The 27,598-nt window shown below is 29.8% G+C and overlaps 1 protein-coding gene and 1 long non-coding RNA gene across 4 annotated transcripts in view; one reads left to right on the plus strand and one right to left on the minus strand.

The window, feature by feature from the left end:
* Positions 1 to 27,598, plus strand: part of LOC109595842 (amphoterin-induced protein 2) — a 72,637-nt gene that overhangs the window by 25,901 nt on the left and 19,138 nt on the right. For all 3 annotated transcript variants that reach the window (XM_049970148.1, XM_049970150.1, XM_049970149.1), the window contains 2 exons: positions 6,174 to 6,199; positions 22,884 to 22,950. The gene's annotated coding sequence lies outside the window, so the exon portion shown is untranslated. The remainder of the gene's footprint in view (positions 1 to 6,173; positions 6,200 to 22,883; positions 22,951 to 27,598) is intronic.
* On the minus strand, positions 26,711 to 27,266 carry LOC126266310 (uncharacterized). The gene is made up of 2 exons (XR_007548728.1): positions 27,086 to 27,266; positions 26,711 to 26,914 (listed from the first exon to the last, which is right to left on the minus strand). It is a non-coding gene; the product is annotated as an uncharacterized LOC126266310 (long non-coding RNA).

Below are 27,598 nucleotides of genomic sequence, written 5' to 3' on the forward strand. Positions count from 1 at the left end.
TCCTCTTTTTAAATTCAAAACATTTTTTAAGTCTCTAAAATCTTCTTAGTACAAGAAAAGTGGGTCGTTATCTGGAAGGATACTAGGTTGACAAAGTGGTAGAAAAATTTGGTCACTAGGATCCCCAGATTTAACTCCTTTGGACTACATTTTGATTGGGTATTTGAAAACACAATTTTTAGGAATCTTGAATTTATTGTTTAAAGTATAATATATATTAAACACCTTTTTAATTGAATAATATTGTTAATAATATTAATGATTCTTAATTGTTAATCATATGTTTGAAATTTTACAACAATGGGAATTTTAAATTCCATTTTTAGATTTTTTAAGCATTATAATGATTATAATATAACAATATTAATTAAAATTAATAATTAATGTATGGCTATATAAAGTTTTTAATTTTCATACAACACAAAATGTTTTAAAATGTAGAGAACTGAATGAAAATTAAATTTTTACATCAATTTTAGAGGACCAATTAAGCATATTTGCTAACCAAACAAAAACGCAAACAGTTCCCTAAAATAAATGTTATAAATGCATGCCTTAATTGCATGTATAATAACCGCATCGCTTCGTTTTTGCATAAACGGCATTTAATTAATTAAGAACGATTGTAAATAGAGCGAAATTACCACGATCCATTAAACCTGTACGTATTGTATTGTAAAGTGTACGCAAAAATATCGACTAAATCAATATAATAGAGGTTTATTGGACCTTAAAATGCTGGCCGAAATACGGGAAACGGAGTTAAATATTATTATCTGCCTCTACTCGTATATCTATAATAATTCCCTGATATTAAACTTTGATCCGCGTCAAACCAAGTTTTCCAATATACCTCTTCGGTTCTATGGATCTCCCTTTCTGCTTCGACCTACGTCAATTACAATTAAAAGTACTACGCTTTAAAAGCACCCCCAGGGTTTTTAAGAATAATATTCTTTGCCAAATTAATGTAATATCAGCCAGCTTTATCAAATTAAAAATAATATATTTATATTTGTCGTATACTTCCGTAATTGCCGTAAATTTGTCACAACACCTTATCTCTTATTATCTTTTATTGGAACATTTGTCACTTTTGTGTTTCATATACTGTGTGGGACTATAAATAAATTCATTATTTCAGTTATTGAGAATATTTTTAAACACTCAGAAACGTCAATTTTATGTCACGAAATGAAAAAAAGTCACCCCTACACTGAACTCCCTTCAAATGCTAGTTATAAACCCCAATAGAAACCAGGGGCTTGTGATACATCATTTAAAAAGATTTTCATATTAATTACTAATGGTATCCGATGACCAACTTATCACTAAAATTAATATTTTTTATTGTCGTAGTAATGCTTATTTCAGTTGTCGTTATACGTTTATATATAATACGTTATAAAATATATGTTTAACGAGATTCGATGGGTTTGTTTGTATCTGAAGTTTAAACAAATTTAAAATTAGCAACTTCAAATACAAAAAAGCACAAGACCAAACGTATGAAGCATGTTATCAATGTTTTATTTATTTAATTTGAATCAATACATATTATATTCCGTAAAGAGCGTCCCGTTATTTATTCGAATGCAAAATCAATTGTAACCAATTAAACATTGTTAGACAAACGCACCAATTGACCGTCTTAATTATAGTTAACGAGGCACATTACGATTGCATGATTGAATTAAAAGAACCGATTCGAGTGAATTTTGTCCAATCAATTAAATTGTTATTGGGGACAGGACTAGTCCACCAGTCTCATTTAAATAATAAATGTGTTACGGAAATAAAATCAATCAGTCATGGCGAGTTTAATGAATTTTATTCAGATGACAGATTAATTATTTCTGCAGCATTTCTTGTGCCCCGTTTCAATTAAGCACGAAAGTTTTATTTGGTTCATTTTAAAATAAATCTAATCTGCTTACGCTTAACTAACTCGTGAGTTCACATGTGAGAAGCAAATATTTGCCCACCACGACAAAATTTACAATTCATTTTATTGTTGTTTATTTTGTTAGTTAGTATTTAAAATGTTTAATTAACTTGTATGTAATTGAAGACAAATTTTCATGACTTATTTACTCAATTTTCACATAAACAATGTCAGACCGTTATGTAAATAACTATCGACTGATCTGATAACGTGCCCAACTGTAATATTCATAAACAGAATTATTGATTGTTTTCGTTCATTCCGCATGTTGCGGGGGTTCCTTTGGTTTAATTAGCAAATTTGTTCCGTTCATCGCGAAATGGGGAATATTGTCGAATAGATTAAAAACAAACGGCTCTGTTATTCATTCGACATCCTGGAGTGATAAAATGTATAATCCTGGTGACATCATTATTCGTTATAAATGTTTCACACCGATAATATGACAAATTTCCAAACAAATAACTAATTTAGTTTAGTTTATTAAATATTTCAAAAACATATTTCCAATTGATCATGAACAGATTAAAACAATAATATTAATGTTAAATACTGTCAAGTTACCTGCAAAAATAAATCACATTATAATACATGAATATTTTTTTTATTACAAATTACAGTTCCGTTCATTCATTTGTGATTTTTCAACTGTCACAAAATGAACGAATTCTTTCAACCGGTACAAACTTGTCCCGTCTAGGTGACGAAAAGCTGTAATCATAACTATACCAAAATTTAAATTATATAGAGATCAAAAATATAAGGTGAGAAAAGCTGCACAGCATAAAAATTATATGGGAATTTTGGACTCGAAAAATAGGAAGCCCATAAAGAGCCCGAAATTCCTGCATTCAAAAATTTTAGATTCGTTAGCCCCTGTCCTTGGAACTCTGAGAGGGTTCCAGCTTTACTGTCAAGCTACCCAAGAATAAAAAAAACCGCTTACTAGCCCATAAAGAGCCCAAAATTCTGTCTGAGTACAGGGAGTAATTTTTCTCATCCAAAAATTTAATCAATATCAAAATGTCACTTTCAGCTTGCAAATTATCTTCCTTATACGTCAATAATCACAATATTATACAAAATAAATAAATAATAATTGTTTCATTGAATTAATGGTTTGTTGCTGAATTGGTAATGAAGCATAAACCATAGTGTTTTGTTTTGATTCAGTAACTAATAATTTATAATAGGGGAATCACAATACCAATCAATAGTCGATTGATTGTATTGTATTGCAAATACAGTATTAAATTAGATCGTGGCAATGATAGAATTGTGATTTTATGACTGTGAATACAGACATTGCTGTCGTCTTTATTAAATTCATCATTTTAACGGGGAGTATTATTAAACGTCATGGTCCGTGTTTTACACAATATTTATTAAAAAGTTACTAATCCGCGTCGACTGTTTTCGACTAAACTTCACCGCGATTAAATTGTCTCCGACGCTACGTGACACCAAGACGTAATCCAATAAAACTTTGAAATTAAGTAATAAGTTTTTTTTATTTCAGGATATGTTGACAGACTCGCTGCTTTTTCTTTCTTTAGTTTTCCAGATGTTGCCAACTTTATTGTGGCAATCGTTTGATCTTCGTTTAAGATCATAAAGAAGTTTCTTTATAAAAGCTGTGGTAAACATGCAACTGCATTTATTTCTGATATGAAGATTATCTTCATAACTTCCTGGAATAGACGAGTTAATAAATTGTTAAAAACATTTGTTTTATTGTTTTCAACTTTTTAAATAATAAATATTGATTATATGCTATTTATTTATGATAGGGAAAAGAATATTTTTTGCCATGAACATAAATCGTACACCCAGTCTAAATACAGTTAATACTTATCTGAGTTCATCAAGAGCATTTGAGACTGAATCCGGTATCTACTAATCAATAACTTCCATAAATCAAACGTTCAAATATGAAATTAATATTGGTTGATGCAGCTGCATTGAATTTGAATTTAAATAGTTGATCATAACAACAACATTTGTTAATGGTATGGGGAAAACTATTATTACTTGTTAGGTTAGTCAACAAATTTATAAATAACTGCACCTACACAAGCATGTCATAATTGACGAACAGTCAATTTCAAAATTATTTAGAGACGTTACTCATCAACATTAGATAGTTTTCCTTTATTTCTTTTTGTTAATGCCATTGAACAACCAGCCGCATATTTTATATTGATGTAAAGAAAATTTGGAAACAAAGTCTATAGACTAAAACAGATGTATTTGAAAGATATAAGGAAAAAGCATATTTTTGTATTATTATATCATTAAAAAAACCACCGTATTATGATATACATCGTATACATTTATGAAAATTCCAACCCCTTATTCAGTACACTGGTTTCTATGAAACCCCCAACATTTGTACACAATTAGAGACGCCATTAGGCGTTACGGCGCCGTATATATGATAAGCATAATAAAGCGTTTTTTATCCAGTTAACCTAAAATATGTATCTTGTCGAAGGGTTGAAGTGGCGCAGATTGCGTTGGAAGGCCAGTCTGTGGAAAAAGAATTTTAAATTAGTGCTTTTGGAGGGCAGCATGCAACCACAAACAGGAAGGGTCCGTTCGGTCGTTTTAGGCTGCGACCTGGAAAATCGATTATGTGATGTAAATTTTATGAAAGAGACTATGATAGAGAATACATGGGCACGTCGACATTTCTGATCCAGCTAATATTAGCCGTAAATTTATATTAGGTGTTAGATTAAAGGTAAAGTCTATCCAGCGTTCTCGTCATGTGATATAATTTCTAACGTAAATGACTAAGTGAAGTCCAATAGAAAATTAAAAAATATTAAATATTTATTTAATTAGAAGATAGATTACTTACAGACCAATTGTAAAAAATATTGCATCACAAATTTGAGAAATAAAAATAATGTAATTTCAAAACACATAAAATATATAATTTTAGTTCAATAAAAATATATTACGTTAAATTTCAACGAATAACATACCCAAACAAATAAAACACCAACATAAAGATGCCAATCAGTTTGAAGAGGAGTACTTATTCAAATGATGCATTGTAGCTTGAAGAGGATGACAACAAAAATAATATCTTTCTCCAATATCAAAATGAAAAATATGTTACCCAGTTTATGTCTTTGTAAAAAGGATTGTTTACACCGGTCAGTTTAAATATGAAGGTAGAGCGTAATATAACATTTAAAACTATTAATTTTAATTTTTAATTTAAATGTGTTTTAAAAATTTCATCTTTTTTTATATGTGATTGGATTTTCTCATTACCTTGATTTAATTTTAGAGTAACGTCCCATTGCCCAACTTTGAATTCACTTTTTATTATGTACATTACCTTCTCTTATACATACATTTCCCCACTTCTTGTTTTATTTGCTTATATAGATATAGTATCTACTTATCACTTTAATTTTTTATTTGAGTGCTATAGTGACTACAGTTAGTGATTGTGTATGAACGTAGGTAATATATAAAATTTTATAAAACTAAAATTTGCGACTACAATATCATAACAAACATTAGACAGCGGTGAATTGAAGTGCTTGCTTTATTTTTACTGTTTTACTTAATATGTAAATGAAATTGACTTCTAATGATGATACTTTATTAACTATAAGTGCATTATTAAAGGCATTTTTATTTAGTATCTAGATAAATATGAAGAAATTACATAAAATGTCAGTGTTCAATCCTATTTCTCCACCTTTCTTATTTAACACTTAAAAATAATATACAAATTTGAAATATTTTCATATTGCTTACTTTTCTGATCTTATAAATCATTTATTCATAATACTCCAATATAATAAAATGAAAATCTGTATGTATCACATCAAATAACATGAGTCCTTATCTGTGGTGTCATAAATTTTATCTCAATATATTTTAGATCCAAATTTAATTTAATGTTTACCAATAGTCCCATAATCTCCAGTAGGTAATTTGATAGATAATTCTAATAAACATTGGGCATATCGGAATATATATGCAGAACAGAATACCACATTCAATTCCGACTAGAATAGAGCTTGTTCTAAGAGCCAGAGCCCTAGTTTCAGACTAGAAACCTTATATTAGGTTACAACTAAATACGTTTTCTATATTGTAAACTAGTATAATAAATAAATAATTGGCCCGTCTAACATAACGGATCAATAAAATTATATACTCGTAGCATGTCTATTAATAATCAATTTTTATTGTTTTTCAGATGGTCCCGTTAACCGTTAGCTAAAGGTAAGATCCATAGTTGGGTAATATAATATTCTACTTTCTCAAACGAGTAAAATAAAGGCGCCCCCGTTTTATCTTTTATTTTTGGATTATGGATTTAGGATTGTAAGATATTGGAACGAGACGCCGACACTTCGCCGTCATTTTAATGCACTCGAAGCATACTCGAGAAATAAGAACATCCCCTAATATCCATCAACAGTTAGTGCCGCACACCTGTCAGTGGCCAAAAGCAACGTATTTCCCATTCGCACATGACATTTTCTAAATTCAAATTGATTCCCGGCTTCTGCCGGCTGCATTTTCGATGCGACACGGATTACGGTTTATACTTGAGTGAATACGTCGAATTTAGGGCCAGATATACCGCCTTGTGTATGATGAAGACATGCCATTGCGTATTCGGTGGCGCAGGATGAAAGTGCTCGAAAAGAGATTTCCAATTGTGAGAATGCACGACGGTAAAACCGAAATTGTGTATGCTGATCATGAGAAACATATATGACAAAGAGAATAAGATTTTTATAGCTTATATATCATCTAACACGTAATTTAAAGTGTGTAAACTATTTTGTATATAAATATATCTTTATCTTTTTAAACACATTCAGCAAACAAATAATTTCATGTAATTTTTTTAACAAAACAAGAAGATAACTGATTTTTGTTGGGCTGGATTGATAAAAGACCATAAGGCAATATAAGGGTAGTTCCCTTAGAATTCCATCTTAAACCCGAATAACTTTCAGTCACCCTAATTCACTTTAATTATACATTTTCTTGCATTAAAAAACCTTATTTATTTATACCCTCGCAATTCCATTTACATACATATGCCTCTTTCCCACACATTCAATAAATTGAATTTATTAGTTGCAGGGGTCCCACCCCACATACAAAATTAACTGCGTTTCCCCGGGATTTGAGTCGCGTTTGTTCCATCCTGTATTCCAACATTTGCCGGGTTTTTATTGGTACCCTATAAATAGACGACGTTACTTCCTTATGTCCGGTCCCCGCTAAGTAAGGGGCCCATTGTTAATAGACTGCACGTATTAGAGACTCAAATATAGGTAGTGAACGCTATTATCATTATCAGGTTTCTACAGCTGTGCAATTTATTGCCACTAGGACTTTAAATTAGGAATATTTTTATAATCAAAAGAAATATTAAATTGTGATTCATTTTTTATTACTTTTTGATACGTAAAAGTTTTTTCTGGAAACAAAAAAAATAATTACCTAATACACCTAAACTCTGTTGTTTTCTTTAATCGATTCTCGTTTAAGTTGGTCGTATCTGATTAAATTAACCAAGTGACATATGCTTCTAAACAGACAATAGTACACGGAAGTTGGGGTTTAGTTTCTCATTGAATGATGGAATTTTTTCATAACCACCTGCGTATCCACTTAGTTGAGAAGTCCATATAAAAGTTTTTTAATATTGTTTAACGAGCGGTTCTCGTGACGGCAGTCTTCCATCTAATTATGTTCGGTATTAGCGACGATAAATCAAATGACAAGGTAACTCTTTCTTCGTTTTGTTTCATTAATTTTCATAAAGTTTCCTGCCGTAGTTGTTCCTAATTTGCGGAAACTATTTAGGAATTTAGATTACGTGTGGGTGTGCTGGTAACGAATGAAGAATCAGTGTAATTAATAGAGTCACATGTTGTTTTAAATATTTAAAGCAAATAAATACACAACGTACAATTAGACAACAATCTAGTATATTATGACATAAGACGTTTAGTAAATAACAATAAAGTTTGGAACTAAAAAGTTTTTACCCATGATTAATGAGCGATTGCCAACTTTTCTATGTTTGATCTTATTGTGCATTAATCGTGTCCAATCTTCTGTCTGTATTGAAAAATATATGATGATTAATCAACAAAAAATGAAATTAAGTTTGTACCTCCTTATATGACTATGACTTTTAAATTTAAATTAAATTGAATCTATTGGAAATAATGTTTTAACAAAATGTAGTAAGTATAATACAGAAGTTAATGAGTGAATTGAATAATTTGTTATACACTCAGTAACTCAGTGACATACAAAATATATTCAGTGGCCATTTATGGTGTACAATTTTTTGTAGCAATTAAAGACAAGATTATAAAATACATTAATCAGTTCCATTTTTTTAAAAACTAGCCCGACACTCATTGATGTCATTGATCTAATCAGATGGTCAATTTCGTCCTATTCCTCATTCTATTCCACCTCTACTTGACGCTAAAGAACCACCAACGTCTCCATAATTTCTCATTCTGCTAAATGGACAAACTATCATTGTATATTTTCCATTTATTGAACATATATTAATTTATGAATGTAACCACAATATTTTTTTTACGTTATGTGCGTCCGCATTAATTTAACCTATAATATTCTGAAATAGACTCTGAGTGTAGAGAGAAGACAAAAACCAGTCTGTGTTTGATTTAAAGGAAACAGTTCGTAATAAGCGAGCTAAAATTTTATTCAGAGCATTTTGTTTTATTTTTAGCTTGGCAGGGGGTGAAGTGTGGCCGTGTTCCGGCGACCGACCGACAAGCACGTACTTCGAACATGTAGACAGAAGAAAAAGTCGGGTAATTACCCGACGAAGACGTAAAAAAAAGTGGAAACGAAATGATGCGTAGGGGTGACACTCAAAGAATGAACTTGAAAAGTATATTTTACAGAAGGAAAGGTACAATAGGAAGTTAGTTATTCCGTCGTGCAGTCTGTCAGTTTTGTTTCTTCAAGTGGGAATTGGATCAAAATACTTTTTTTTAAATTGTTCGGAAAATAAACAAGATAACGTCATTTTTAAATTTTAATTTACAGTTGTGCACTTTATCTGACTTTGTCATAGAAAAATATTAAGAACCGCATATTTACGAAAATAGAAGTTGACATTTCGTGTATGGCCTCAATTTTGTGCCCAATGTAGTCTATGGAAGGCAGAATGTCTATCAGTTTTTTAATATTGTTTGCCGACCTGGGGCATTTTTAAACTACAACGGGCAAATATATTCCACATCTACGAAAAACAGCAGACGGGAATGTGTAACATTTATATTTGTTTTGCATATCAAAGTCCGGAAACAACACGAATTGAGATGTGAGTTGCGGGAAAGAAAAATAAATAAAAATATTTTCAATGTTTCAGTACAACATTCAGATTTAAAACGGATACGAAGAGAATTCGATTAAAGAACAGTCTTACATTTTATTTAATCTCGAAATTTCTTATTTTCGTACGTTCAAGATGTTTCAATTTGAATTCGCCACTCCATTAAGAATTAAATGTCATTCATCAGACTTAAATATTAAAATAAACAATTGTCTTAATCTACTACGAGCATAAACATGAAGTTCTTCGAATTGCTTCCTTATTTGTTTAACCTCGCATTATCTTCGACGAACTATATTGATGTTAACGAACAAACTAAATCAACTGTTTGAGATGGCGGCATTTTCCTAACATTCGCACAGTTAATTTATTACTGAGTAAATTTGATTTACCTTTTTTGCCGCCAATCTCCAAATAACAAATACGTTGATTGACACGGTATTCCGGTCTAATCTGTCTCCTTCTTTATCTTGCATCAGTTTATCCTAACAGAAAGGAAATTAAAATGGATTTGTATCTCTCGCTTTTTGCTTTCTCTTAGAGAAAAGCATTAGGAAGTATTATTAAAAAAATAATTAGGATTTTAATCAAAGTATTAGCATATACATCTTGCTTATGATAACGCACCAACATTATTACTACATTATTAAGAAAGATGGCTGAGAACTTGATTATTGCAACTTGATGTTTCCGAAATTTTATTTTCATTATCTTAATTATTTTAATATAAAATTTCGTATTGTCTTTTCAGAAGGGTGATGATCGAATGATCACCGAATTAAACTAACAAATGAGTTTGTAATAAAACTTTACTGCAAAATTAATGTAGTTCATAGATTCAAATCTAAAGTTTGATGTGTTTCTTGACTTCCAAGCATCTTGGAAAATTTCTCAGAGCTGAAGCACATTAGATCTATCTCATGTACGATCACTTCGCGCCAGCACTATTACTATATTACTGAAACACATATGAAATTAATCTGGAACTTTAGAAGCCGAGATCTTTATTATTCCAGTCGAAACTCGTAGAGATCCGACATTCGTTCCAGACTGTATAACGTCATACATAGGACGTAAGATATCGGCGGCACGTTTCCAAACTTCAAAAAGTCCGGAATAAATCACTTAGTTTGAACATTCGCCGGGACTTAAGATACAAGATTCGCCGGTCGTAATGTATGCGATGTGTCCCTTTGGAATCCGGGATAGTTGGAAAAGTTTTGTGGACGCGTTTTGCGGCAACACTCGCTCCGAAATTGGTGGCCTCTCATTTTGACCGACTCGAGACGCGTCCACGATTTATTGGGGACAGTTACGGTCCAATTTTGTCTTCGGGCGTTCAACGAAACTCGAAAATAATAAGATGGGGACCGTTATAACTTCCGGAAACTGCAATATACTTTCAGGAACTGCGATACACTCTTCGGGATGGTAATGCTTTGTTTATGAGTTTGCGAAGGAAGCTGGATAGCGTCCACGGAATTTATTTGCATGGACACTTAGTTTTACTAATGTAAAAGTTATTATTACTATTATTAGTATAGAGGATATATAAAATTAATACAAATTGATTTTAACCAAAGATATATTTTTTTTTCCATTTTAAATAAAAATCTCGAAATTTTAAGGAATATATATTTTTGAGTATTTTATACTATCTAAAAAGAGTCTAGAAGGTTTAGTTGTAAACACAGTCAGTTCTCTATATGATTTGAAAATATTTGTAAACGTCAAAATCAAATATTCAACATCCATAATATAAAAAAATAAATAACGATTTTATTTTTAAAATTGATCATTTGGATATCATTTTCTTCATATTTCATGAGTTTTCAGTAGATAAAAACTAAAAATTTGTACAGTGTGTTTCAAAATAATAATATATCGATTATTTTAGCAATAGAGTATATATTAATCATATTATATCATGTGAGCTATGTATTTACAAACATTTTTGCTTAGATTTTCAACATAAATCAATATATTTTGGGGCACTATTATAATTAAAACATTTAAAGAGACAATTGAAAATATTTTCTAAAGAATGTGTAAGTATGAATAAATTTCTAATATATAAACCATATATATATATATCATATTTCACGTTTCAATATGTGTGCAAACAATTTGAATTAACTAAAAAAAATCAATGAAATAAATTACAAAGGAATTTTCGCAAATGCAAATGTTGTTTTGAATTGTTTGCAGATTGTTTCATTTGACTTTTGTGTTTTGTCAAATAGATACAAAAATATTAATGAGGAAACTCCGCTTTTTAAAAGCATTTTACCAACGCAGTAAATTTGTAAATTTAGCTGGAAAGTAGGCAATTAAGCAAATTAAAAAAAAAACCAACAAACTGACAATTGATTCGGTTGCTTAACACCGACACAAAACCGGACCCCGTTTAACTTCGCTATTCAACTTATATAATTAAAAACTTTCCGTGCTTTTAATCCGTACCAAGTTAAAAACGATTTAAATTAATTGTACGTATATTTAAAAGTTCGCCGACCGCATGCTTTGGTATTGATAAAACGTCTAAACAATTTAATTTTACCCTTGGGAAGCGAAAAAATCTAGGGGAATGCAAAAAAGTTATTTGTCCGATTCGGGAGAGGATTAGTAAAATAATTTAGAGGATCGAAAATTCGAATTGCGAAATGATGCCATACTTTTAAAGGGCTTTAAACAAAATAATGATAAATGTGAATAAAATCTTTAAAAATTATTTTGTACCACCTTTTAATCCAACTTGAAACTTTTAAATTCACATTATCATCATAAATACTCCATAAAATGATATTTATATTTACATCATTATTTGCGTTCAGTTCTAGTTTTTCAAGAATACAAAACGGAAAACAATGACTACGAATCAAAAGACATTGTAATGTAGCTGTACAAAAGCAACATTCCATTAAAATAAATGTGGCTTATTCCTGAAGTGTTTGTGAGTTAAGGAAACTTGGACGATAATACAAATGAAATTTCTTTATTTTCCTGGTTGCCAACGCAACAAAGTCCTTGTTTTATTAAGTACAATTGTGCGGCAGACTTTCGCAGATTTCGCAGCACTTTTTGTTCAGGAAGAAATATATCTTATTTCCCGTTTTATTTTATTTACACGCGCCACCGTGGAGGACTCTTGCTCCGCGGTCAAATCCCACCCTAATACCGGAATGAAAGTGAGACATTCGGAAAGAAAAAACAACCTCTCTCCATTGTGTCAATACGAATGAAATAAAACGGACTTCGGTCGTGCTTTTTTCATCACGCCTCCAGACAAGACTGGCACGATAAGCGTCCGAAGCTTTTACAGAGCTTAAAACGTTTCCTTGCGTATAGAAATATTGTTCGGGGCAAGATGTCAGAAATCGGATTCGATTTAAACTCCGGATTATAAAAGTCCTAATTTGCCATGTATTTGAAATTTTATTACAAGAGACGAAAAGTTGTAAAATTTAAGGTTTAATAATTTTCAATTTAATTTTTAAAGCGAAATAGGTCCCTAATAAAATAAGCGATTGTTTATGTTTTCGCTTTAAAACGGGTTTGTTCGTATTTGTTAAATTCAAATCAGAATTGTAATAAAGTTTCGAGCTCTATTTAATTAAATTAAATGCATAAATGAAAAATGCCAGGTCGCTTTAAAAAACTGCATTAGTTGGTTTATATTTATCCATTTAATTTTAATATATATTTAAAACTCATAATTGGTTACTCCAAACACAATAATTTTCGATTAAATTTCACATCCCGTCCCTTTCCTTCAGTCCATAATGCAATTTCCAAACGAAATTAACTCGTCTACTCCGTGTCGTTGACTCGTTTAGTTTAATTTACACCCATATTAAATTGAATTCGTATCATGGACTAAATTAGCGGCATGTTTACACGAAAATTTTATTATAACACAAACAAGACCATATGCAAACAGTGAGCTAATTGGTTCTTTGAACTTTTGACTGCACATGCCGATAGGTTTTCGAAATGTTAGTAGATTTATAATTAACTGTTTTGAGTAAATATTTAGTTAACGATGAGTCCAGTAATTTTCTAACTGGCATTATGATGCGGGTTACGAAGTGTTCACTTACATAAAACGGAAGTTTAAATCACCAAGTTTAAACTACACATTATTTTATATTAAATTCACTGGTTTATTATATTTAAATTATGCATTATGTAAACTGTTATTTAAATTCTTTTTTTAACTAAATTGTGACATATAAATATGCCAATAATCTGTAATTTACAAATTTCAAAATATTTTGGGGCACTTGTTTTATTATTATTGTTAAATCGGTGGAAAACATTTTTAAATAAGGACGTACATGTACAAGTATCTTTAATTTGAGATAAGAGATATCTTTACGGACAAATAACTAAGATTAGAAATTTTATTATAAAAGAGAAGATAGAAAATATATAAAGATGAAGTTCCAAATACAAAGCATTATATAAATCTCTAATGGTGGTTACTACAGTTCTTGTTAGTAATTTGTTTGAATAAATTCGATGAACACGTACTTCTTTTTAGACTAATTTGTTATAATTTAGAATAAAACAAATTTAAGAATTATTTAAATTATTCTCATGCCTTATGATCTTTTTTTAATTTTAATTAATTTTGATATATGCAAATCAGTTAACCAGTCCAATTTTTTTCAGTTTTTTTATGTTTAAACACTATTTCACAAATTCAGTGTATTATAAATTCACATGCAACGATCAATCAATCGGTTGGAATTATAGAACATAAATTGTTTATAATGTAATCGTTTTTGTAATATTTTGGATTGACAATTTTTTTAAATAGCAGTTCAAATACTTTTAGACGGAGTACACATTCACGTGAAAAATATTGTTATTAGAATTATTCGAATATTTAGACTGTCATGTGAAACATCTTCTCGGAATGTCGAATTGCGAAAATGAGACCAAAATCCCACAATAACGGTCGAATATCCTTCGGAAATGCACTTCTTCGGCTGCGGCGAAAATATATGCATAATACGTATTGCATACCCCTCGAAAAATGCACATAATCCCGTTCCTGCACAAAGAATATATCGGCCAGCACACATCCGTACAATGCACGTACCGTGCAATTTTTCAGAAACCCCCGGCTCCTTTCAGTATGAAAAGAGGTCCCATGTCGGCCTGTATCAAAGCCAATGCAAACTATCCGTGTGCATCTGGTCGCACCGAAGTGCACAAGTTTTCGTATGAATCGATTCCTTGCATGGCAGTGAATAAATCGTTTTTCATCCGCTCGAGATAACCGATCTGATGCTGGTGCTTTCAGTGTGACTACTTTTTTCCTGTTGTTGTTTTATCGCTGTATTGAGCCGACGAAAGCGAATTTAAAACCGTTTTATATCGGCCGTTCTCTACAATATCAATATTTACCGGGTGTTGTTTCAGGATGTTGCTTCTTGATTGGGGCGCAAATAAGGAAGTCTGCGCCAATACGTTTTAAATTGTTCTTCACTTGAACAACTGTTCCACAATGTCTGTTTTTGTTTCAGATCAATTCTGAATTGTTTCAAGTCAAACGCTGTTTATGGAATATAGGTTGTGGGTTAATAATTGCCTTATTATTTATTGTTTAAGTGTATTTAGATCTTGATTTGGATAGGCAATTCCTAGGAATGATTAATTGATTACCTGAACTGATCGTATTAAATATTGACAGTATTCCAACATGCCTTATCATCCAGTCTAATGCACTAAGTTTGGCGGAAATCAGCTCATTACACTAAAATTTTGAAACAATGAATAAACAGTGAAGAGAAATTAATGCAACACATAAATGCATCTAAGTTTATTATTGACACATCGAATGTGTCATCCTTTAGAGACAAGAGAATAATGTTTCAATGTATAAAGCTTTGAAACTATAGTCGCCTTGCAATAATTGGTTCTAATGAGCGAAGTTAATACATGCCATCCATTGTCGAACGTAAATGACACTCATAAACTGGAAAATTATTAGATGTAGGAATAGGTCGTTTCTACTGCCATAAGGTAGAACTCATGATGTACGACGTCAAGTTTTAATGAACACAATTACAGTGAGATGTTTTGTTGCTTAATGATCTATGGGATGTATAATTACTTACATGTGTATTTTCTTAGAACATCTTGTAAAGTATAAACATTATAAAGGTAATTGTTTTAAACTAACCAATGTGCTTTCATTACTTTCATTAATTAAACTAACCTGCTAACAATTGAAATAAAAATAGGTTACTGGTCCGCTCTATTGATAAATGATAATAGTAAAAGTGTTCCGCCTCTGTGAGGCACAAAATTATACTAAGCTTCACATTAATTAATTAAACGGACACTCTTTTATAATATTAGTTAAAATACTTCGTATAATATTGAAAATAATATTAATTCCTACTTGGTAATTAATAATTATTATAACCGTCAAATATTAGGTATTCACATTACCTCTAATGCTTATTTAGTAATGGAACTTTGGAATTAAATTCATCACCATAGTGTGGCAAAACATAATATTTACATTAAATTTATTTAACCCCATTCAAATACATTAAATGTCTAAATATAGTTTTTATGATATGTTTATTCAATCCCGTAAATTTTAAGAGGGATTCTAAACCAAATAATATTATTTGCACGCTAGAAAAAAATAAAACGTGGAATTCGTGCGGACCACCGGCCGCATTATATATCCCTGGGAGACATGCAATAATTTTGTGTTTATTGCAAATATCACACTGGTGCTTTAGTTTCATGTCGCTTATCACCCGACCTCAGTGCCCAGATAAAGTGTGTCATTTCACGCGACCAAAATCCCGAACGCAAATATGTGCCCCGTCGCACTTTTCCGAAACCTTATCGGACACGTCCTCCTTGCGGGACTGTTGAGCGACAAAATAAAACAATGTTTTCCTTTTTGCATCCCTCAAGGCTGGACTGTATTGACTGTTGTCGGCACTCGCAGTGGCACCTGTTACAAGGATTTCTCGGTCCAACACCAGGACTAAGCAAAATCGATGCGTCTAATGCGCTTAACCAGATGAAATGAGGTTTATGGGATTGAATTCATATTAAATGGCCAGATGGTATCCCCATAAAATTTTGCCCCGGTTTAAGATTAAACTTTATGCAACACTTTCAAATTCATTTATTAATAAATTAGTAATATTATATTTTGATTTATATCCAGAGTATTTTATAACTAAGTATATAAATTAATTAAACTAAAAATTGATTATTTTAATATAATTAAGTTCCACATTAAAAATAAATGTTTTTTGTTTTAAAAAGGATTTAATTTAGTATATTTTTGTATATTAAATTCATTCATTTTAATAATTACCATTTAATTTAATTTTCAAAAATATCCATAATAAATAATAATAAATTTTAAAACTCAACACAAGCTGATATTTATTTATGAGCATAATTTGTATAATTAAAATTTTATCAATAATTCAACTTTTTTATTCAATAATATCCATTTAATTGTTTAACATTATTATAATTTATAGAAAATATATAAAATTTCAATAAATTGATAAAAATAGTATCAAACATAATTTTATTTAATATTAAGAAAATATAAATAAAATATTTTAAAAAATTGTTTTAATAATATTCAATTAGTTAACTAGAAATACACCCAATTGATACCTTTTATTTTCTTCAAAAATAATAAAGAAAATCAAAAATTTCTAAAATCCAATGCACGAAACAAAAATAAATTCCATGTAAAATTTAAAAACAAAACAAGATAATATATTATGAGCATAATTTCTATAATAAAAACTTTTTAAGTAGTTAAATAAAAATATTCATAATTAATATTAATTATAATCTATAGAAAAAGTAACAAAATTACAAATATCCCCAAACTTGATTTAAATAGACGTATATTTTTTATTTAACAAAGCTGGAAAAGATATTTGCTATATCAAGAAAAATACAGCACATTCCAGAAGCTTTTGAATAAATACGGCTTATTCCGGCAGATCAATAATATACACGCATTGTTTCCGTCATCTAAAATAAAATACCATCAAAACTAATCCCAACATAAAACTGTCGGGATGAAAAATACCGTTTGCTTTGTTCCATCCGAGCATTGTTTCCTGTTGCTATGTCCATCATTTTTATTATTTGACGAACGTGATTGTCGAAATTAATTGAATTGAATTTTTAAGATCCCAACTCGAAATTGAAGGCAAAAATGTCTGCATTAGGATGATGCGGTTTGGTGCCTATTAAGTCTCGGTAATGGAGCTGGTATTGAATGAAGCCATTCCCTCTTGTCTATTATACGGGAGGTAATTTCGATTAAATGTTCCGGGAATTTATAATGGAATTCTATTTATATAAGTAAAGTAGACGGAGTCGAGACGTCAAGAATTTATCACCAAAAAAAAAAATACATATAAATAAATGAAATATTTCAGTATTAAGCACTTTCAACGAATTTTAGTTAATTAATTTGTAAAAATTTTCTCATGAGCGTTCTACTGCTGAATAAGACTAATAAATACTAAATCCAATACCAAAAAGGATTAAATCCTTCTAAACTGCACCAAGGAAATCCCCTAAATCTAAACACAAAAATAGATAAAACCAAATTAGAGAGATTGATCGTTTTGGGACCTAAACCGGGGGAGATATGGTGGTATTTTTGGAGCGCAAGCTAATTTAGATAGGACTAATAGTCTCTATGTGCTAAGACATGTTATGGACGATATTTAAGCACGTCCCCATCAATTAGGTTCAAGTGAAGACAAGGCACAGCTGTTAATTTGGGAAGTCAACAAGTGACAGAAATGTGAGATGTGATTAAATGAAGCATACTTGAAAGCTTTATCATGATGAAAAAATATAAATTAGATATGTTTAAGTTTATTCATAGGAAATGTGTTTGTAAATACATCATTTTTGGATTCATTCACAATTTTATATACTAATTGATACTTCAAATTTAACTACTATATTTAAACTTCTCTGTTTGGCATAAATAAAATACTTATTTTTATGATTTTGAATTTCTGTAAGTTCTTTTTAAAGTTCAATTTTTTATTAATTTTAATTAAATGTGTGAATGTGATCTGCATTTTAAAACATTAAAGAGATAAGATTGTAAGTTTGGTGGAGTAAATTACAGTTTGCTAAGTATTTAAGATTTTAATACTTGGACATTTTAATTAAATCTCGGAAAATAACCACGACAAATATGCAAATGTATCTTACGAAAAATAATTAAAAAACTTGAATATTAAATATTTTTTTTTATTTACAAACTAAAATAAAAGTATTATAAAACAGTTAAATAGATTTCATTGGTTTAAATTCATTTTCCGCTAGTCAAAATGAAAACGTTAGTGGTTAGTAAATTCCGCTTTCAGCACGGTTGATTAGTAAAATTAAGGTGTAATTAAATAATCACTCCACACTAAAGCAAATAGATATACAGTTTATTCCAACGTTGGTCACATATGGATGGAAGTGAATTATCGCCAGCAGCTATTAGCTTTATATAAATATAAATCAGAATGAAGCATGTAATTTCTGCGGGTTTAATTAAATACTACCACTAAAATGATTTACACGGAAAATTAGCGGCAATAATAGGAAACTCAGCCAACATATATCATTTAATATATGCATACGTACTTTCTAGACCTAACATAAACCATCCACCTCCATTACTTACTACGTGACTTTTCTAAATTAAACAAGTAAAATTTCAATATTGCAATTGCCTCACTAAAATGAATCTACATGTTGTTTATGGAATATACTTATTTTCATTTCGATAACAAAGTAACAATTTCGTTTTGGTTTTAATGTGTTGATTTGATTTTCAGCATCCCTGAAAATCTGCAGTTAAGCATAAAACTGACTGGAAACTGTGACTATTAAACATTATGCACTGATAAACGTAAATTTTTCAATGTTTACCCGAAAATGTGCATTACTGGTTTAATTGACATCGTATTGATTGCAATAAGCATCATAAACGTGCATGTTCAAATGATAACTAATCATCCGAAATCAATCGCATAATAACTGGCAAAATATTTTTCATAATAAATCGCTAGAGTGTATTAATTACAGCATATTTGGGTAGTTAATATTTAAATTGGAACTAGACATTTAGCACGCGATAGAAAACATGAACAAAAATCTAAACTAGAAAAAACACAAATGTGGAACATATTATTAAATAGATTACATTATTCAATTGTTTAAAACTGATGGGAAATACTATATTTATTGAATCTGTTATCTGTCAACAATCAATACAACTGTAATTAAATCAACATTGCATATGTTGTTGGTCTTTCAAATTTACATATAATAATATTTTACATATAATTTAATAGATACACGTAACTACAGTACTAATTATTAATTATTTGTTATTTTCTGCTCTATTTAATTGTTATTTAATCCTATATATATATATATATATATATATATATATATATATTAGGATGCACCAAATCATTCAAGATGATGAACCTAACCTAACCTAACTTTACCAGATTTTTTTTTTGTTTTTGGTGCACATTAATATCCCATCAATTTTTTTTTGTCCCACCGATATCCCAGAAACTAACCCCATATCATTGTCTATAGATTCATATTTTTCGGAGGCGATTCTCCTTGATTCTTGTCAGTTCATAAATTTGACTATGACGGTGGATGTGGATAGTGTTCATCCTTAGGTTTAAAAATTGTACTGAATATAATAAAGATACTTATTTACAATACAAACCCCTGTAGTAAGCATTAAGAGGTTCCATCTTATCCATCAGTAAAACGATACAACAGATAAACCCCCGCATTAGAAACTTAAATCGTTAAAACAGCGTTGGAAGGTTTTTAACGCCCTCACACACACTCACCCCGACCCCCCGGATAAAAGATGCAACATGCAACGTTTTTGATGTATGCAACGAATTACGAGCAACCAAGTTCCGCAGAGTGTTCATAATGCAGCCGGTGCGGGGGCCTCCTTTCATAATTTATGGAACTCCGGGCGAACGTTGCATTTATCTTACGTTGCAACGGGGCCCGGTCGATGTGTACGGTCTTGGTGTAACGGACTGATTAAATTCAAGTGGAGGCGTGTGGACGATTTCGTTTGTCTGTTGAAAAGACGCGTTTTGCATGGAAAAGTATCGAACTTATGTAAAATATTATTAACGAATAATTGAAATAAGTTTCTCGAATTACTCAGCTTATAATAAAATTATTTCAACATTTGTTTTCAAATTCTTTCGAGATTCGAGTTTAGTTAAATAAGCATACATATTTACTAAATTTAAGAATTTGATGAGAATTAACCATTTTTATGGCAATAATAAATTGTAAATTTCAATCAACAAGTGATATATGATTTTAGTTTTTAATTCAAGGATTTAGATTAGGATTAGATTTTATTTTACTATTTTAGTTTTGTAATTCAACATTTACAAATTGCATTTGCAGAGTTTAACACTACTTTTTTTAATAATATTATATTATTATTTTTTTATTATTTAGTTGTTATATTTTCTAAATTTTGATCCTGTTAATGTAAAAATGTATAGATTTAGATTTTAGTCGTTTTGTTCTTCTCTAAATATTTGAAAATATTACATGAGAGTATAATTTTTTTAATATATATGAAAAATATAATGAATCATGTCTTGACTTCTCTAAAGGGAATGATAAAATTTATATTCACAAGTCGAAAAATCCAATTTAATTAAAGTAATTAAAATCATTTATCACAAAAAGGTAGCACAATTTTAATCACTTTCAAAATAATTAAAAGTACATTTTTCTTTAATCTTGAATGCATTTCACAGGAGTCGTTTAAAGCAACTTGTTTAGTAAATGCATTTTTCCCACTTATTTACATTTTTTTTAATTTTATTTTTTATATTTTATATATGACGGTTAAGTAATAATTTAAAATTTCGACTTCAACCTCATAAAATTAAATGTAGAAAAATTTCCTAAGCATTTAATAAAATATCATTACTTTAAGAATGATATGATGAATCACGAAATGGTACGCTTAACAGTCGCCCCTAAAGAATGAATCCGCTAAATGAAATTAGGGAATTTATAAGCTATTGCAGAGCGGAATGAATGAGGGTAAGATCTGCAGGAACAAGGCAAATTAACACGTGACACGTGGCAGTGACGTGAGAGCGGCTCCCGAGTCCCAATTCCTCTTCCTATTACCATTCTATTTGTGTGCAAATTCGTTTTGGAGTGTCTAGTAACTGAGCACTAGTTCTTTTGACACATTAAAACAATGCCACCTACAAGCGACTGGCTCAAATCCGAAATGTTTTGTTTTAAAGTTGAGTCGCTGCAGTGCCAACTTCGGGTTTATTTTGACATTCTGTAAAACAGAACGATTTGCATGATAAAGACTACGAAATCAGATATTCCGAGGTGCCTCTTCTTCCATGCTTTCGACGGGAATTTGCAAATCGACTTGGTTTTTTTAATATTTTATTCGACGGTTTCATTATTAATGGTGGGAAAAGTTGCAGGAATTTTACATTATTAGTCCATATTATTGCAGGTCATCTCTTCCAAAAATATTTTGACGTTAAATTTATAAATGTATATTCGTTGTACTGACCTTGTCTGAGAAAGGTCGTGAAAATATTATTCCCATTTAGAAACGCACACCCTGCTGTTTGAAAAACCGGCATTCATAAATTTCTCCCTGCGATAACGCTGATTGAGATATAAACTTGATGTAAATATTAATAAAGCACGGTAGGAAAAAATTCCGAAATAAATACGACAAGCAAACAACAAGTATCCCAATCAGAGTATAACCACATCGTATTTTTACAAATAAATATTCATGGTGATCTCGTAATTCGATATTGTTTCATCGACAAACCGAGAAAAAATATTCTTGGTTACTGATTTCCTATACAAAAACAAAATACAGATAAATGAATACGTTGCCTGGAGGACAAGAATACCTTGATAATATTGACTTTACTACGCAATCCGTGTTGCGTACTGTTTCCACCCGGTTTGTACCCGCCAGTTGTTTTGACGCATTATTGTTTTTACAATTGGATGCTGACTAGTAATCACAAGTTAGCTGTGTTTGCTCCGACAACAATAATGTTATCAGTTTGTTCTTTTTATATATCGGTATTATTTTTATTCTATTATTATTATGATTAGTTTCTCCAGGAAACAGTTATTGCTTAATTGATACCAATAAATAGTAACAGAAGTAGTAGAATTACCCATATCTAGAAAGATGTTGATCAAATACTTTTCTACCAATTAAAAAATAAACTAATCGGTGATATTTAGTGAACAAAGTACTTTGCCGTTTCTTGTTACACAAGTTCATTTTTCTAATAATTCTCATCATTTTTATTATTAAATTAGTTACTACTTTATTAAATTTTATAGGTGTACTTAGCTTGGTTGTTTATTGATGATGTGCTTCTAAGGCTATAATAACAGAGCTTTCATAGCTTTCATCGAACCATAACAAGTTTATTGTTTTTCCAGGTTCATAATGTGAAGGTTGAAGAACAACGAGAGATGGACTGCTTGTATATTTTGTAAACCATTGTAGGTGAGTTACCCGAAAATTTACGGCCACGTCTAAATTTATAAGTTTTTTTATTTATTTTGATGCTCATTTAATAGTTTACCGAGACGAAGGCACGCCAGTATTTATAGGCGGGTTTGATAGTGCGTGTAATATTGGAAAATTTTCTATATGTGCGCAGAGTTTATCGACTGCGTTCCTCACGACATTTTCTCCAAGCGATTTGATGGCTAATTTACAACGGTCTGGGTCTATTATTAGAATTTAAATGCTCTTTGATAAACAGACAGATTTATTGGCTTTCGATAATCTGTTAGTGCAGACTGTTTTACTCACGAACCTTGCTTATAATATTTCATTGTCCGTGGTTTTAATTCTAGATTTGTGCTGATAAATAATATCATAATCACTTTATATTAAAAAAATAAAAGCCAAGTATGATTAATATTTCTACATTAACATCTATTTTGTAAAAGCTTTTTTCCAGCTCATTTATAATGCATTTAGAAATAAATTATAATACAATTCTGTTACAAAATATTCCAATTGTGCTTGGTTAATGCTCTTTCCACATTTCCATTTTAGTTTTCACAATATTATATATATATTACATACGAGGGTTGTCTGAAACGTTACCGATCTGACAATGATTCAACACATTTTTCTTAAATTTTTTATTTATTTTTCTACATAGTCTCCTTGTAATTCAATAATGCATTCCATATTTTTCTATTTCAAGAAAAATCAGCTATTTAGAATAGTAAAAAAAAATAAAAATATAAAAGTAAAATATATTTATCAATTTAAAGAAGTCTTTGATTAATTTTAAACTGCTCATTGATTATCTTAAAATTTGAAATAGTGATTTCAATTTTACAAGCATCAATATCTTTTTTGCTTTTGAATAATTATACAAAATAATATTCTGTCACAAATATTGATTACAAAGTATTGTGCATAAAAATCTACTCGCTCATCCATGACATTTATCGGCCGCTATCACTCTGCACCATTATGTTTTATTCAGGATCGTTGCAGGTCAATCTTCGTGTGAGATTGTACATCAATTTCCCTGATAGATTCGCCATGGCGCCCGAACAGTGCAGCCAGTCGGCACCGGATAGCAATCCAATGTGCATTTCAGAATCGTAAAAGTCCCAGCTTTCGTCACAATGACCCACGGGTCACCGGTAAATAATGGTTTTAAATGGTGGTCTCAATCTGCAACGAACAAGCGGTTGAGTTTAGTTTAACTGTGTTGTAGTAATTGTGTTGAGATCTCTATAGATAACCACCCCAGCACTTAGGTGTCATATCATTCGAATAAAGTATCATCCGAGTAAAGGCGAAGTGTACCCGTACGCGCCCGAAGTTCTCGTGTTCCCATTCAAAATTAACGCGCGAAAGGTAGAGCGCCCCGTTATTTAAGGTTTATATTTCGGGAGCCCGGTTGCTAGTAATTAAGTGTTGCCAACTATTAATCATGTGGATTCTAGTCAATAGTAGTTCTGAAATCATTCGTAATGCAACTTGACCTAAATTTAATAAACAAATATAAATAGAGATTAATTTTGACGGTATATATTTAAGGGATTGTAAGTACTACTTTGAACAAACTGTTTGACAATAGTTGTCAATGAATTATATGCGCAACTTAAAATGTTTTTAAGAGCGGCAGTTACTAGAAAAGGAATCGCACTTTGTGCGCTTCCGCCACAAAATCAAATAAACATTCAGTTCGTGCGCAAATTTTTTTGTATGGAACCGGACCGCATTTGAGATCTCATGTATATACGGTCGGCGTCAGATCTGCATCCTTCAAAGGCTATATTCGCTTGCGGCGAGTGTGTTATTGCAACAGATTCGCATCATTAAATTTGACAAATTAAGAATATTGCTTGTTCACGTTATGTATTTTGAATCGAATATTAATATCAAAAACTTTTTTATAGTTACAGTTCTTATTGTTTAATTCGTATAATAATTGTTGTCCTAATTCTAATATATTTATTCTAAAGGTATTTTACTCCATTATCATATTATATGTTGGTAATTAAGAATTATACACTATCATACGATAGTTTTTACCATATCGTATTCGTATTAAAAGTTAAATGTATAATTAAAATAAACAGATAAATTCAAAAATAATAATATATTAAACAAAATAAAATATTAATATTAAATGTGTTTTTGAACAAAATATATTGTAAAATACATATAAATAACAACTTAAATGTAACATAATACAAAATAATTCTATAAATAACAACTAAAATGAAACAATATATATAAATACAAAATTATAAAATATAATTGCTATTGTATTAAAAAGGAGGAATCTTACATTTTAGTGAGGTTGGATGTTGGATTCACTAAATAAAATGTTCCAATAAAAATAAACTATTTTGAATTAAAAAACTACAGTCTCATAAGCCATAGATGTTTTGAAAATATTTTGGAATAAGTAATGTTGATTTTTCATTGGTTTAGTAATATTTTTTTATATTCTTTATTTTATATTGTTTATTTTTGTTCATCAAGATACATGAAATATATTGTAAATTAATTAATGTAATAAATAATTCAAATAGTATATTTGATATATTGTTTAAAAGTTTAAATACCACCCAAAAATTCGTATAATACAGTAATATATATTAAAAATACAATAATGTATACAGTTTAAACTTTTTATTTATGTCATATAGTTTATTGTTAACCAATCACATTTTATCATATAAACAAATATAATAAATACGATACACAATAGTAGTTTTGATTAATCATTAGTACATAATCAAATATAAATAGAAATTAATCTCGATGTCACAGATGTATGTGTTAGGTTAGGTTAGGTTAGGTTAGGTTAGGTTAGGTTAGGTTAGGTTAGGTTAGGTTAGGTTAGGTTAGGTTAGGTTAGGTTAGGTTAGAATTTGTTGTACAAACATGGTAGAAAATGACCTAAGTTTGACCAGTATTGTTGTTATTAAAGAATATTATGACTTCAAAACTATGTCATGTCATAGATCAAACACTTATTAATGCACACCCAAAATGTGAAATAGATTGATTGCAAGGTTTTTGAGATTTGTGTTAGTAGTTATTAGTTGACATAGTTTTTTTATGTATATAAAATAAAATATTTATTACAATGCTAATTGTAATGGATTAATGGTACAATCCATAATATAAAGAATGTTTCTATCCATAATTAAAAAGGTTAAACTGCTCCGATTTTCCGTTAAAAACAAAGAACATAATCCAAAATGTTCCACATTTTTGGATAATTGTAAAACAGGTAACAAATATCAATTAACTTTTTAATTTAATATATCCTGAATATACGATAATAATAGTCATATATTTTAATTTTATATACGTTTTTTGTATCACATATATTTACAGGCCTGTGTGTAATTTTTAATATTATATTTTAATGTTCGAATTTAAAATGTGGACATAAATAATTGCATAGTTGCATAGTAAACAGAATATTAATTTTGATTAATTTGATAGATTTGAAAATTGATAATATGTGGATATAAATAAGATATAAACAAAATAATAGAGAAAAATTCACAATATTATATAATATAATTATATATTAATAATATAATTATATATATATAATATAATTATATATATATATATATATATATATATATATATATATATATATAATAAATAAAATTATTCAAAGAAATTGTGACAAAAAATTACTTGGTTACGTTGTGTTGTTATTAACTAATTTGTTTCAAAATTTGAAAAATAAAACACTTGCTATTATAAAGACAAATTTATTTATAAAATATCACAGTTTGTAGATAATGTTTTAAAAGTATTCCAGTTCAATATCTCTTTATTAAAATTATTATTATTATTTAAAAAACTTCATAAACCGTGTCATCAATTTAACGAAGATTCTTCCTTTGTTGACATAAACAATACTTAATTTTTGTTATGTACTCGAAGATGACTATAAGTCCTGTAACAAATGTAAAATCATATACATTCAAATAATTTAATGAATGTAATTAGATTATAAAATTGTTTATCATATCTATTTTAGAAATTAATTTTAGGTTACCTAAATTAATAACCCTGCACCTACTCCAAAACAGATTTATATCTACTTCGCATATTACAAAATACCTACTCATTTCCACCAGAGTTACCAAGATAAATTTGTATATTCTACGGTTTGCTATACTGGAGACGCAGTTTTTAGTCGACAGCCCCGGTCCAAATCCCTCGAGCCGCTGAACGCCCGGAGGCATGGCGCGGTCGGCTTTCGGATGCCTTCGCATTTATTCGTTTGAAGTCGAGATTTAAGCGAACGATATGGACCCAGCACTTATTGTTATAGCATATTGACTTGCCCATAAACCGACAAGACTGATTCGTGCAATATAATTTAAAATTAATTATGTTTAAGCACTGCAAAGGATGTTTTCAATTTTGTATCGGGTGAAAAGCATGTAATTATTAATTCCAATTAATTTTTACGTCACTTGTCGACTTCAAACGACAATGAAAAAAGCAATGCGCCATAAACATGTTGTATATTCGCTGTTGCACAGAATAATTTACATAAAAAACTGATTTTGAATATTGCATTCCTTTTTAGTTCATTTTGTCAGCTGCCACTAAATTCATCGGTTATGAAAAT

Source organism: Aethina tumida, chromosome 7 (assembly GCF_024364675.1).
Source record: "Aethina tumida isolate Nest 87 chromosome 7, icAetTumi1.1, whole genome shotgun sequence".
Taxonomy (NCBI): Eukaryota; Metazoa; Arthropoda; class Insecta; order Coleoptera; family Nitidulidae; genus Aethina; species Aethina tumida.